Consider the following 14,303-nt stretch of genomic DNA (forward strand, 5'->3'; position numbering starts at 1 on the left):
AAAAAAGGGGGTCGCCAAGGAGGCAAAGCGGAGCCAGCTCTCGGGAGGGACCCGGCCCCCCGCCGCCCGCGAGGATGACAGTCGCGTCCGCTCAGGGCGGTGCCGGGAGAGGCGGGGGTGGAAGAAAGAGGAGGAATCGGACAAAGCCAGCCCCGCCGGGCCTCCGGCCTCCCCGCCCGCCGCGATCCCGGGGCCGGCCACCTCCCCTGTCGCGGGCTCCCAGGGCCCACAGCTGTCCCTGGGAACGGCCGCCGCCGCCCGCAGCAGGGCCAAGCCGGGGATGCGGGGCCAGGGCGGGGCCCTGGGCAGGGCCGGGGACCAGAACCTGCAGTGGGACGCGGATGGGGAGGACGCGCGGCGCCGGGAGCCGGGGCTGGCAAAGGGGCCGGGGACAAGAACCCGACCTGAACCTGGAAGGAGTCGCGGACCAGCCGGGGTGGTGAACTAGGGCGGGTACCGGGGTGGGAACCGAGAGGGGCCGGGACCCAAACCGGGAAGGGGACCTGGATGGGGACAGAGTTGCGGCTGGGGCGGGTCCGAAGAGGAGCGGGACCGGGATGGGGCGGAGGACGAGGAGGGGGCTGCGGTCCGGGGCGCACGCCGGGGACTCACCGTCTTGCTCCTGAGGGCCGCGCTCTCTCGCGCTGTCAGCACCTGGAGCGCCGCCGGGCGCGCGCGCGGAGCAGCGACTGCGCGCCGAGCCCGCCTCGGCTGTTTGAGGCGCGGCGCAGCAGTCACCAGCGAGGGGCGCCGGCGCGGCCGCCCCGCAGCATCCTCGGCCGCCCACGCGCTGTCCCCTTGGCCGCCGAGCACAGCCCCGCGGCTCCTCGCAGCAGCAGCCCAGCCGACCCAGCCAGTCCCGCTCGGCCGCCTGCGCCGCTCCCGCCGCCGAAAATGGCGTCTCAGTGTTGCTCCCCCGGCGCCCCGCCTCGCCCCGCCCCACAATGCCGCGCGCCGGCATAACGTCATCGCCCCTCGCGCCGCCTGGGGCTGGGGAAACTGAGGCTGGGTGGCTCCCCGCAAGCGCTCGGCGAGCTGGGGACTGGAGGGACGAGAAAGTTGTTTGGGTATCAGGTGGGCGGTCACAGGGAGGAGGGTGACGGTGCAGGACTCAGCGGGCCTCCCGGCTGCAACGCGGACGGGGGCGGGGCGCTCGGGGCAGGGCGCGGCTCGCGGGGTGGGCGGCCAGGCCCTGACCTCTCCGACGCCGCAGCCACGATGACCGAGCGCTTCGGCAGCTTCCCTTCCAGCCGGGCTGTAGGCCCTACCGGAATGCGGCCGGGAAAGGTGCAGGCCCGGCCGCAGCCGCCACCACTAGGCTCCCGCCCCGCTCCACTCCCAGGCCCGCGAGCTTCATGCGCTCACTTCGGTCCCCCCAAAACCCCGCTAGGAGGCCTTCGGGAGGCCCCGGAATCACAGGATCCCGGCCAGGCCTTTCTCCCTTCTCCAGGAAAACCGACAGCCTTTGGTCGAGACCCTGACCCCTAACCCTGCGCCCTCCCCTTCTCATTATTTCCTCTCCTCGGGGCTTTTGGACCCTCGTATCTATACGAGGAAACTTTCCAGGCGCTCCCCCTCGACACAAACTGCGCCTCAGACGGGCAAAGGGGAAGGGGCGGGGTGTAGGCTGTGAGGGTGGGAGACACCCACCCTCTGTCCCCACGCGGCCACCGGCGCATCTCCCTGGCTGCAGGGCCTCGACCTCCAGCCCGGCCTGAAGGGCAGCGGAGCGCGCCTGGGTCAAGTCCCGCGGCTTCGCCGGCTCCGCAGGCCTGACTCAGCAGCCAGCCGGGAGGGCATGCTGATTCAGTGGGCGAGGCTCCGCTCGCTGCTGCCAGCGGCTTGGGAAAAACCTTCCCAGTGCCTGCAGACGTCCGAAGTGCGGGGACCGGAGGCATCATTTAACTTGGAGGGGTTCCTGGGCCAGTCCCCCCGCCCCATCTTGTGAACTGCTGTTCTTTCCGATGTTATTACCCAGCACCAGCAGCCCTGTGTGAACCCTGCAGTTACGCCCCGCAGTCACCAGAGAAGCAGGTGCTCCTCGGTTTTTCCAGGGAGGTCTGGTTACTTTTATCTCATTTATAAAGACAAAGGTGGGCTACAAAGGGGGCGCTCCTAGGTAACACGTTAGGGTTGGCCCGGGGAGAGGCACCGAGTCAGGGTCAAACAAACCTTCTCCATACCACTTTCAGGTTAATGATTTCAGCCAGACTGCAGCTTGGATGTCACTAAGCTCAGCCACTAGGCTGGGCACCGCCAAGCATCGAGTGCTCATTCTTTCTGTGCCGTTGGGCCCAGTAACTGTCCCCTCTGCTTACCCACAACCCTAGCCAGAAACCCGGGATGCCTGCACCGCTCCCTTATGCCCTACTACAACAGGTGAAAAAGATTCTACTTCTTCAATCTTTCTTTCTTTCTTTGAGTTAGGGTATCTTTGTCAACCCTGACTGGAGGGCAGTGGCAATCATAGCTCACTGTAACCTTGAACTCCTGGGCTCAAGAGATCCTCTTGCCTCAGCCTCCCAAGTAGCTAGGGACTACAGGTGTGCACCACCACTCCCAGCTAATGTTTTTTTAAATTTTTTGCAGAGAGGAGATCTTGCTATGTTGCCCAGACTGATCTCGAACTCCTGGCCACAAGTGATCCTCCCAGCTGGCCTCCCAAAGTGCTGAGATTACAGGTGTGAGCCACCATGCCCGGCCTCTCAGTATTTCTTGAATCCATCCCCACTGCCACCACTTTGTTCTGGCTTTATTACCTTGTTCTTTTATTTCCTCAACAAATATTTGTTGCTCTCCCATGATCATGATAACAGCCAAGGATGCATAGGTGAACAAGATAGATAAGATCTCTGCTTTCTAAGAGTTTACTTTCCAGTGAGGAGAAGTAGGCCATAAACACATAAGGAAATACCGGATCTTGCAGAGATGATGGAGCAGGCAGAGATGGAACAAAGATGATGGAACAGGCAGCGTCTTGGTGGTCAGGGGTGAACTCAGAGGCAGGCGGGTGAGCTGAGACCCAAATGAGAGGAAGGAGGCAGGCGTTCAAAGCCCCAGGAGAGGCCGGGCGAGGCGGCTCACGCGTGTAATCCCAACACTTCAGGAGGCCAAGGCAGGTGGATTGCCTTCAGGAGTTCAAGACCAGCCTGGGCAACACAGTGAAACCACATCTCTACTAAAATACAACAAATTAGCCGGGAGTGGTGGTGCACGTCTGTAGTCCCAGCTACTCGGGAGGCTGAGGCAGGAGAATCGCATGAACCTGGGAGGCAGAGGTTGCAGTGAGCCAAGATCACGCCACTGCACTCAAGCCTGGGCAACAGAGCCAGATTCTGTCTCAAAAAAAAAAAAAAAAAAAAAGCAAAAAAGCCCCAGGAGAGCTCTGTGGGCAGGAGTGTTCAGGCAGGAATGACCCTGGAGTGTTGGGGGAAAGGAGAAAAGGCCAATTCATCCACCAGTGCTGCCACGCATCACTCTGCAGCAACTTCAAATTCCTTGGGTTGGTCAACAAGGCCCCCAGGGCCTGGTGCTGCCAACCTCCTGGTCTCCTGTGCTCTGAACACCCTTACCTGTTCCTGAGTTCACTCTGGTCTCTCACATAGCCACGCCCCTGTACATAGTATTCACTCTGCCTAGAATGTTCTCCCTCCCGCATTCCCCCCAGTGCTCCAGGATTCAGCTGATAGTCACTTCCTGGGGGAAGCCTCTTCTGACAGCACCTGCCTGGGTCAAGGCCTCCTCTGACTACCCATCTGTCCCTTCCCCAATGTGTACTATGTGGTCAGTTGACACAGCTGCCTTCTCCTCGGCCTGTAAGCAGAGAACAGGAGGGGCCGGTGTCCTCGTCCCCACAGCCCGCTCAGCACCTGACGCAGCTGCAAGGGCACCCCTCAAGCAAGCATGAGAGGAGGGCTGGGCTGCTTCTTCTCCAGGCTTCCTTTGCACAGAGATGCTCCTCTTGCTCCCCTTTCAAGGGGAGCAGACTCATCGGGTCCCCTTAAGTCCCTGACTTCTGCCGTGATCCTCAGGAGATCCTGCAGTCCTTGGAGCTGTTAGCAGCTCCTAGGCTGGGCTCCTAAGGTGCTGCCTGGGATTAAAAGGCATGGACAGCCTGGGCAACATAGTAAGACCCTGACTCTACAAAAAAATTTAAAAATTAGCCAGGCATGGTGATGCACCCTTATAGTCTCAGCTACTCAGAAGGCTGAACTGAGGTGGAAGGATCACTTGAGCCCAGGAGGTCAAGGCTGCAGTGAGCTATGACTGTGTCACTGCACTCCAGCCTGGGCAACAGAGTGAGACCCTGTCTCAAAAAAAAAAAAAAAAAGGAGAGGGGAACTACCCACCTTCTGCCATTTGCCAGTCCCCTGGGACATCAGAGACAAGCATAAAGCCTACAATTTTTCGTATTCATGTCATTCTCAGTATTTATTGAGAACTGCTAGTATCAGGTGCCAGGCTGGGCAACAGAACCAGGTGCCCTGGACAAGTGAGCTGACTGCCAGCAGGAACTGAGATGAGAGGCCTGAAGAAGTGCAGAGGGGAGCCCTGCATCCAGAGGGATCCCTCCTCATCCAGGAGATGAGGGAGAGGGACACTCACGTGGTAGGTGGGAAGGCTGCAGCAGGTGGAGGAGCCACAGGAAGGAACTGCAGTGCCCACATAGAACAAACCATGCAGTCCCGTTTGTCTCAAGTGGAGAATGGAACAAGTTGTTGTTAATTTTTACACTGTTCATTTTTTTACTGTAGATGTTTGTAGATGTCTGTCTTTGCGAACGGCTTTTTGGAAGAGACAAGCAGGCAGGAATTTCTCTTTGGTTCTTGAGGGTCTGCAATCTTGTGGGCAGCCCTGTCTGTGAATGCCTGAAGAAAGGAGGGAGGAATGGGGCGGGGAGGAAAGAGGGAGAGAAGAAGAAGGGCAGGATGGAGGCAGCCTGAAGCCTGTCCCTGGCTGGCGGCTGTACTCGGGTGCCCATCCTCGGGCTGGGAGGGGTGACCTGGCTGGAGGGGCAGGGGCGGGGGAAGCACAGGCCATGGGAAGAGCAGGCTGGTTGACTCCACACAGCCCTGACCCCTCCCCGCAGCCTGCTCATCCTCCTTGTCAGCCTGAGGCTTAGGGTCGAGTCACCGAGTCACCGGACGGGCGTGCTGGGCCAGGGAGGGGCTGCCTGGCATCCGGACCTGGCTAATCTGGGATCTGGCCTGCCTTGCTCTCAGCCGCAGGTCACACCCTCTCTGGTCTCAGGCTTCACTTCTAAAAATGGAATTCCTCTGATTTCCAGGGTGTTTTTTCCTTTCTTTTTTTTTTATTGAAATGGAGTCTCACTCTGTTGCCCAGTCTGGAGTGCAGTGGCGCAATCTCGGCTCACTGCAACCTCCACCCCACAGAGTTCAAGCAGTTCTCCTGCCTCAGCCTCCGGAGTAGCTGGGATTACAGGCGCCCACCATCACGGCTGGCTAATTTTTGTATTTTTAATAGAGACGGAGTTTCACCATCTTGGCCAGGCTGATCTTGAACTCCTGACCTCGTGATCCACCCACCTCGGCCTCCCAAAGTGCTGGGATTACAGGCGTGAGCCACTGCACCCGGCCAGGGTGTTTCTTCTTTAAAGAGCTGAGGCCGCTCAGCACAGCGCTCCAGGGACCACTTCCTTCAGAACTGCAGGGAAAGGCACGCTGGAGATCGGAAAGAGGTGGGGTGGACCCCCTGCCAGGAAGCCACCCCTCAGTCTGTCTCTCTGTCCTTCACACGCACTCCACTCCCACAGGGATAAGCCCAGGGGCCCCTGAGAGAACAGAGCCCCGGGTTCTCCCAGGGCCAGCAGGCCACCGTGACCGCTCGGCAGCACTGTCCCCCACACCTGGGATACTGTCTCAGCCTCCGTTGTGGTAGCTGCTTTCCTCACATGGCCTGGTGACCCAGACCCCCAGCATTTGTGCCCTGTTTCCTGGTACAGCTGGAGGGAGGCTGCGCCAGTGCCAGCCTAAGCTTTAAGACAGCTGGAGGCGCCAAGCAGCGAAAGAAGCCGTCTGGGCGGTCCCCTGGGACCAGCATTTCTGCGGCTGAGGACTGAGGCTCAAATGGCAGCAGGGAGGAAAACATCACCAACCAAACTCAGCCTGGCTGGGTGCACTGGGTTGATCCTGTGCCGACTGAACCCCACCTGTGTCTCTGGACTTGAGCCAGGTGCCAGGGCGCCAGTACTTCAAGTGACCAGGAGAATATTTACCCCACTTCACTGCCTCTCAAGGAATCACAAGATATCTTGAGGAAAGTGCTGGACTTCCCACAATATGTGGCATGGAGACTGGATGTGTTTTATGTGGTTATCCAAAAGGTTATGCCAGAAACTGGGAGAAGGGAAGACATTTATGTCATCCAGATAATTTCAAAATGGTTTGAAGAACACTGATAGAGGGAAACAGTGGGGCTGTGATACCTGCGATTAGGGATTTGCCATGGAAAACAGATTCCATATTGGAGATTTTCTCCCAACATTTTATTATGAAAATACATTTACAGAAGAGTTGGAAAACCTGTACAGTGAAGGCTGGGTGCAGTGGCTTACACCTGTAATCCCAGTACTTTGGGAGGCCAAGGGAAGAGGATTGCTTGAGGTCAGGAGTTCAAGACCAGCCTGGGCAACATAGTGAGACACCAACTGTACACAAAATTTAAAGAAAAAAATTAACCACGCCTGGTGGTGTACGCCTGTAGTCTCAGCTACTCTGGAGGCTGAGATGGGAGGCTCCCTTGAGCCCAGAAGTTCAAGGTTACAGTGAACTATGATCATGCCACTGCACTCCTGCCTGGACCACAGAGCAAGACCGTGTGTCTCAAAAAAAAAAAACCAAACTGTACAGTGAACGTTCACATACCCACCACCAGGATTCTACCGTTAATATTTTGCCTGGGCTGGGTGCAGTGGCTCGTGCCTGTAATCTCAGCAATTTGGGAGGCTGAGGCGGGTGGATCACTTGAGGCCAGGAGTTCAAGACCAGCCTGGCCAACATGGCAAAACCCCATCTCTACTAAAAATACAAATAACTAGCTGGGCGTGGTGGTGCGCACCTGTAGTCCCAGCTACTTGGGAGGCTGAGGCAGGAGAATTGCTTGAACCTGGGAGACAGAGGTTGCAGTGAGCTGAGATCACGCCACTGCACTCCAGCCTGGGCAACAGAAAAAGACCCCGTCTCAAAAAAAAAAAAAATATATATATATATGTATATATAGCCTTATTTCCTTTATCACATCTCTCCTCCCCATTCTTCTATCAATATATTTTTAATGCATTTCGAAGTAAATTGCAAAGATCAGTACATACCACCTCTAAACACTTCAGCATTCATAGCATTAATGGAATCCAATATTCTTTGCTTGTTTGTTTTAGGAAATATTTACACGTGGTAAAATGCATAAATCTTAAGGACAGCATTTGAAGAGTTTTGTTTCACATGATATTGACCTTTATTTCAGAGACTAAACAGTTTTTTTGTTTGTTTGTTTTTGTTTTTGTTTTTTTTTTTTGAGACAGAGTCTCACTCTGTTGCCCAGACTGGAGTGCAGTGGCGCAGTCTCAGCTCACTGCAACCTCCACCTCCCAGGCTCAAGCAATTCTCGTGCCTCAGCCTTCCAAGTAACTGGGATTACAGGCACGCACCACTACCGCCCAGCTAATTTTTGTATTTTTGGGGTTTCACCATGTTGGCCAGGCTGGTCTCAAACTTCTATCCTCAAATGATCCACCTGCCTCGGCCTCCCAAAGTGCTGAGATTACAGGCATGAGCCACCGTGACTGGCCGGTTTTGTTTCGTTTTTAATTGTGTTTCGTTAAAGCAGTTTTAGGCTCACAGAAAATTTGAGCAAAAAGTACAAAGAATTGCCAAGTATGTCCTGTACCCAGTTCCCCTACCACTAACATCCTGCACTAGTGTAGTATATTCATTACAATCAATGGACCAATATTCATATATTAACTAAGTCTAGAGTTTACATAAGGGCTCACTCTCTGTATCATACACAGTATTGGATATTCTATGGGTTTTGACACATGTAAGTATAATGATATGATGAGTTGTGAGAAACCTTTCACCTGTGTAACTGAAGTCCCTACCAAGAAATGGAACATTTCCATCACATTGCAGGGTTGCCTCATGCCCCTTCCCATCTGACCCCAGGCAACCACTGTTGGGTTTGTTAGTTTGTTTACTTATTTATTCTTAAGAGGGAGTCTCACTTTGTTGCTCCGGCTGGAGTGCAGTGGCACAATCTCAGCTCACTGCAACCTCCACCTCCCAGGTTCAAGCAATTCTCCTGCCTTAGCCTCCCAAGTAGCTGGGATTATGGGCGCCCACCACCACGCCTGGCTATTTTTTTGTATTTTTAGTAGAGATGGGGTTTCACCATGTTGGCAGGCTGGTTTTGAACTCCTGACCTCAAGTGATCCGCCCACCTCAGCCTCCCAAAGTGCTAGGATTACAGGCATGAGCCACCACGCCTGGCTGTTTATTCATTTTTTATTTATTTTGTAATGAGGAGGTCTCACTATGTTGCCCAGGCTGGTCTTGAACTCCTGGCCTCAAGCGATCCTCCTGCCTCAGCCTCCCAAAGTGCTGGGATTACAGGCGTGAGCTACCATGCCTGGGCTGTTTTTTTTTTTTTTTTTGGCTTGTTTGTTTGCTTTTTTAGACAGAGTCTCGCTCTGGCACCCAGGCTAGGGTATGATGGCGCAATCTCAGTTCACTGCAACCTCTGCCTCCCGGGTTCAAGCAATTCTCCTGCCTTACCCTCCCAAGTAGCTGGGATTACAGGCACGCACTACCACGCCCTACTAATTTTTGTATTTTTAGTAGAGATGGGGTTTCACCATTTTGGCCAGGCTGATCTCGAACTCCTGATCTCAAGTGATCTGCTCACCTCCCAAAGTGCTGGGATTACAGGCAGGAGCCATCGCCCCCACCCCAGTTTTTATTTTTTAAATGTAGACCTGTTTTGCCTGTTCTAGCATTTTCTATGAAGTCACATAGCTTGTACTTCTGTGTCTAGCATCTTTCACTCACCTCCTGTTTTTGACATTCATCCACGTTGTCCCACATTTGTTTGCCATTCTCCTGCTGATAGAAGCTGGGCTGCTTCCATTTTGGTTGATATGAGTAAAGCTAATCTCAGCTTTCTTATACAAGCCTGTTGGTGAACATATATTTTCATTTCTCTTAGGTAAATACCTAGGAAGGCCATGTACAGTGCCTTATGCCTGTAATCCCAGCACTCTGGGAGGCCAAAGAGGGCAGATCATTTGAGACCAGCCTGGACAACATGTCAAAACCCTGTCCCTACTAAAACTACAAAAAAAATTAGCTGGACGTGGTGGCACATGCCTGTAATCCCAGCTACTCAAGAGGCTGAGGTACGAGAATTGTTTGAACCCACCAGGTGGAGGTTGCAGTGAGCCAAGATGGCATTACTGCATTCCAGCCTGGGCGACAGAGCAAGACTCTATTTCAGAAGATAAAAAACAACAACAACAACAAAACCTAGGAGTGAAATTGCTAGGTCACCAGGTGGGCATATGTTTGTTTGCTTGTTTGCTTTTTTTTTTTTTTGAGATGGAGTCTACCTCTGTGGCCCAGGCTGGAGTGCAGTGGTGTGATCTCAGCTCACTGCAACCTCCGCCTCCCAGGTTCAAGTGATTCTCCTGCCGCAGCCTCCTGAATACTCCTGAGTAGCTGGGACTACAGGTGCATGCAACCACGCACAGGTAATTTTCTGTATTTTTAGTAGAGACAGGGGTTTCACTGTGTTAGCCAGGACAGTCTCAATCTCCTGCCCTCGTGATCCACCTGCCTCAGCTTTCCAAAGTGCTGGGATTACAGGCGTGAGCCATTGTGCCCGACCAGGCATATGTTTAGTTCTGTAAGAAACTTCTGGGCTGGACGCGGTGGCTCATGCCTGTTAATCCCGGCACTTTGTGGGGCTGAGGTGGGCGGATCACAAGGTCAGGAGTTCAAGACCAGCCTTGCCAATATGGTGAAACCCTGTCTCTACTAAAAATACAAAAATTAGGCCAGGCACGGTGGTTCACGCCTGTAATCCCAGCACTTTGGGAGGCCGAGGTAGGCAGATCATCTGAGGTCAGGAGTTAGAGACCAGCCTGATCAATATGGAGAAACCCCATCTCTACTAAAAACACAAAATTAGCTGGGCATGGTGGCATATACTGGTAATCCCAGCTACTTGGGAGGCTGAAGCAGGAGAATCACTTGAACCCAGGAGGTGGAGGTTGCGGTGAGCCGAGATCATGCCATTGTACTCCAGCCAGGGCAACAAGAGCAAAACTCCATCTCAAAAAAAAGAAAAGAAAAGAAAAGAAAAACTTAGCCCAGCATGGTGGCACGTGCCTATAATCCCAGCTACTCAGGAGGCTGAGGCAGGAGAATTGCTTGAACCTGGGAGGCAGAAGTTGCAGTGAGCAGAGATCACGCCATTGCACTCCAGCTCTGGGCGACAGAGCAAGACTCCATCTCAGGGGAAAAAAAAAAAAAAAGAAAGAAAGAAACTTCTGGTTGGGCACAGTGGCTCACACCTGTAATCCCAGCATGTGAGGCTGAGGCAGGAGGATTGCTTGAGCCCAGGAGTTCGAGGCCAGCCTGGGCAACATGGCAAATCCCCGTCTCTACTAAAAATATAACAGTTAAGGCCGAGCGCAATGGCTCAAGCCTGTAATCCCAGCACTTTGGGAGGCCGAGGCGGGTGGATCACAAGGTCAAGAGATCGAGACTATCCTGGCCAACATGGTGAAACCCCATCTCTACTAAAAAAAATACAAAAAATTAGCCGGGCGTGGTAGCGGGCGCCTGTAGTCCCAGCTACTCAGGAGGCTGAGGCAGGAGAATAGCGTGAACCTGGGAGGTGGAGGTTGCAGTGAGCTGAGATCACGCCACTGCACTCCAGCCTGGGTGACAGAGCGAGACTCCGTCTCAAAAAAAAAAAAAAAAAAAGTTAGCTGAGTGTGATGGCATGCACCTGTAGTCTCAGCTACTCAGGAGGCTGAGGTGGGAGGATTTCTTGAGCCTGGGAGGCAGAGACTGCACTGAGCCAAGATCATGCTACCACACTCCAGCCTGGGCAACAGAGACTCTATTTCCAAAAAAGAAAGAAAGAAACTTCCAGGCCTTTCTCCTAAGTGACTGCCCATCTAACCCTCCCATCAGTGAGCTATGGGCATTCCAGTTGTTCCACGTCTTCCCCAGCGTCTGGTGGTATCAGTCTTTTTGAATCTGAGTCGTTCTGGTGACTGTGTAGTTCTCTCTGTGGGTGGTTTTTTTTTTTTTGAGACGGAGCGTTGCTCTGTCACCCAGGCTGGAGTGCAGTGGTGTGATCTCGGCTCACTGTAACCTCCGCCTCCCAAGTTCAAGTGATTCTCCTGCCTCAGCCTCGGGGGCTGGAATTGTTATAGGCGATCGCCACCATGCCCGGCCAATTTTTGTATTTTTTTAAGTGGAGACGGGGCTTCGCCATGTTGGCCAGGCTAGTCTCGAACTCCTGACCTCAGGTGATCTGCCCGCCTTGGCCTCCCAAAGTGCTGGGATTACAGGCATGAGCCACCGAGCCCGGCCTGAAACGTCTGAGATTTTACCTTAGCTGCCAGCTAACAAGGTGGCCTGTCACTGGTTCACGGATGTTGACAAAGGACACCAACGCCTGGACGTGAGGCAGCACAGGTTTTTATTCACAGGTCTACAGTGGCCTGAGTCTCAGCACTGTGGCGCTGGTCCCTGAACTGGGTTCCCACAGTTCCCACAGGGCAATGTGAAGAGGGCCGGATGACACCTGCACACACACTCGTGTGCATTCCAGGAGGGGATCCCTGTGCCCAGGAGCTGGCTGGAAAGCCCGCCCGTATTCCACTCAGGAAGGCTACGCTATGTTTTGTTGAAGGTAATTTGCTACACCAACATGCCTGAGAGGATGGGCTGGAACAAAGGAGTCAGGGCCGCTGATCATACACGCACGAAACGTGAGAGACTCCTGCAGAACAGCCCCAGGGTGGGGGCCTTGCTTGGATTCAGTGGCCAGGGGTCTGGGTGATTAGAGAGGGCCGGGAGGTATCCAGGAGGCTCCTGTAGGGAAGAAAGGCCGGCTGCTCAGCCACAGCCCCGCCACAAGGTGCAGAGACCCTTCAGAAGCCATCCCATAAACCAATGATTCTGCCACCAAAAAAGAATATTGGAATATGTGCCCAAAATGTGGAGGGACTGGAGATGGGGGTGGCAAGCAGGAAGGGTACAGCAGGTGTCGTGCAGCTGCCGTCTCGGGAGAAAATAATTCGCCCTCCTCCGGGCTGCCTCACCATCTCCCCTCACACAGTTCTCACAGTAAGACTTCGACATTCTCCCATGTGAGGTGGAATCAATATGCCTTCCCCTGGAGTCTGGACAGGCCTGTGACTACAGTGGAAGTGACACTCTAGGACTAAGCCAGGTTTATGTTTGCTTTTTTTTTTTTTTTTGACATGGAGTCTCGCCCTGTTGCCCGGGCTGGAGTGCAATGGCACCATCTCAGCTCACTGCAACCTCCGCCTCCCGGATTCAAGCGATTCTCCTGCTCAGCCTCCTGAGTAGCTGGCATTACAGGCACCCGCCACCATGCCTGCCTAATTTTTTGTATTCTTAGTAGAGACAGGGTTTCACCATGTTGGCCAGGCTGGTCTCGAACTCCTGACCTCCATGATCTGCCTGCCTCGGCCTCCCAAAATGCTGGGATTACAGGCATGAGCCACTGTACCAGGCCCAGGTTTGTTTGTTTATTTATTTATTTATTTATTTATTGAACAGAGTCTCACTCCGTTGCCCAGTCTGGTGTACAATGGCACGATCTCGGCTCATTGCAGCCTCCACCCCCCAGGTTCAAGCGACTCTCCTGCCTCAGCCTCCCAAGTGGCTGGGATTACAGGTGCCTGCCACCACTCCCAGCTCATTTTTTTTTTTTGTATTTTTAGTAGAGATGGGATTTTGCCATTTCACTATGTTGGCCAGCTGGTCTCGAACTCCTGACCTCAGGTGATCTACCCACCTGAGCCTCCCAAAGTGCTGGGATTATGGGCACCCACCACCAAGCCCAGCTAATTGTTTTTTTCTTTTTTTTTTTTTGTATTTTTAGTAGAGATGGGATTTCACCATTTCGCCATGTGGTCCAGCCTGATCTCGAACTCCTGACCTCAGGTGATCTACCCACCTTGGCCTCCCAAAGTGCTGGGATTACAGGCGTGAGCCACCACACCTGGCCCTAAACCAGGTTTTGTTTGTTTGTTTTAGACGGAGTTTCGCTCTTTTTTGCCCAGGCTGGAGTACAATGGCGCAATCTCCTAAGCCAGGTTTTAAAAGGTGATACAGGCCGGGTGCGGTGGCTCATGCCTGTAATTCCAGCAATTTGAGAAGCCGAGGCAGGTGGATTACCTGAGGTCAGGAGTTTAAAGACCAGTCCGGCCAACATGGTAAAACCCCAACTCTACCAAAAATACAAAAATTAGCCAGGCATGATGGCGGATACCTGTAATCCCAGCTACTTGGGAGGCTGAGGCAGGAGAATCACTTGAACCCAGGAGGCGGAGGTTGCAGTGAGCCGAGATCGCACCATTGCACTCCAGCCTGGGTGACAGAGCAAGACTCTGTCTCCAAAAAAAACAAAAAGGTGATACAGCCGCCACCTGGCTCTCTTGGGAAGCTCACACTTGGATCTAAGCTGCCATGCTGTGAGGAAGCCCAAGCAGCCACTGGGGGCTGGGGTGGGGGACAGGACAACATCTCATAGAGAAGCCCATTCGTGACAGCCAGCATCACCAGCTGAGCCGTGAGTGAACATGTCCTTGGAGCACTCCAGACCCTAGCCACTGTGTCCGTCTTTAAGACACTGAGGAGCAGACAAGCCATCCTTGATGTGCCTTGTCCAAATCTTTGACCCACAGAATCTGAGCATAATGAAATGGTTATTTATTTATTTATTTTGAACAGGGTCTTGCTCTGTTGCCCAGGCTGGAATGCAGTGGCACAATCATAGCTCACTGCAGCCTCGATCTCCTGAGCTCAAGCAATCCTCCTGCCTCTGCCGCCTGAGTAGCTGGGACTACAGGTGCATGCCACCATGCCTGGCTAATTTTTTTTTTTTTGAGACAGTCTCATTCTGTCGCCCAGGCTGGAGTGCAGTGGCACGATCTTGGCTCACTGCAACCTCTGCCTCCCAGGTTCAAGTGATTCTCCTGCCTCAGCCTCCCAAGTAGCTGGGATTACAGGTGCTGTGCC

At 53.8% G+C, this 14,303-nt stretch overlaps 1 protein-coding gene across 12 annotated transcripts in view; it reads right to left on the minus strand.

Annotated features, from left to right (window-relative positions):
- Nucleotides 1–916, minus strand: part of KLC1 (kinesin light chain 1) — a 65,679-nt gene extending 64,763 nt beyond the window's left edge. For all 12 annotated transcript variants that reach the window (XM_032134618.2, XM_032134617.2, XM_032134614.2 and 9 more), the window contains exon 1: nucleotides 613–916. The gene's annotated coding sequence lies outside the window, so the exon portion shown is untranslated. The remainder of the gene's footprint in view (nucleotides 1–612) is intronic.
- Nucleotides 917–14,303: the final 13,387 nt, after the last annotated feature.

This window comes from Hylobates moloch, unplaced genomic scaffold, assembly GCF_009828535.3.
Source record: "Hylobates moloch isolate HMO894 unplaced genomic scaffold, HMol_V3 SCAFFOLD_16, whole genome shotgun sequence".
Lineage (NCBI taxonomy): Eukaryota > Metazoa > Chordata > Mammalia > Primates > Hylobatidae > Hylobates > Hylobates moloch.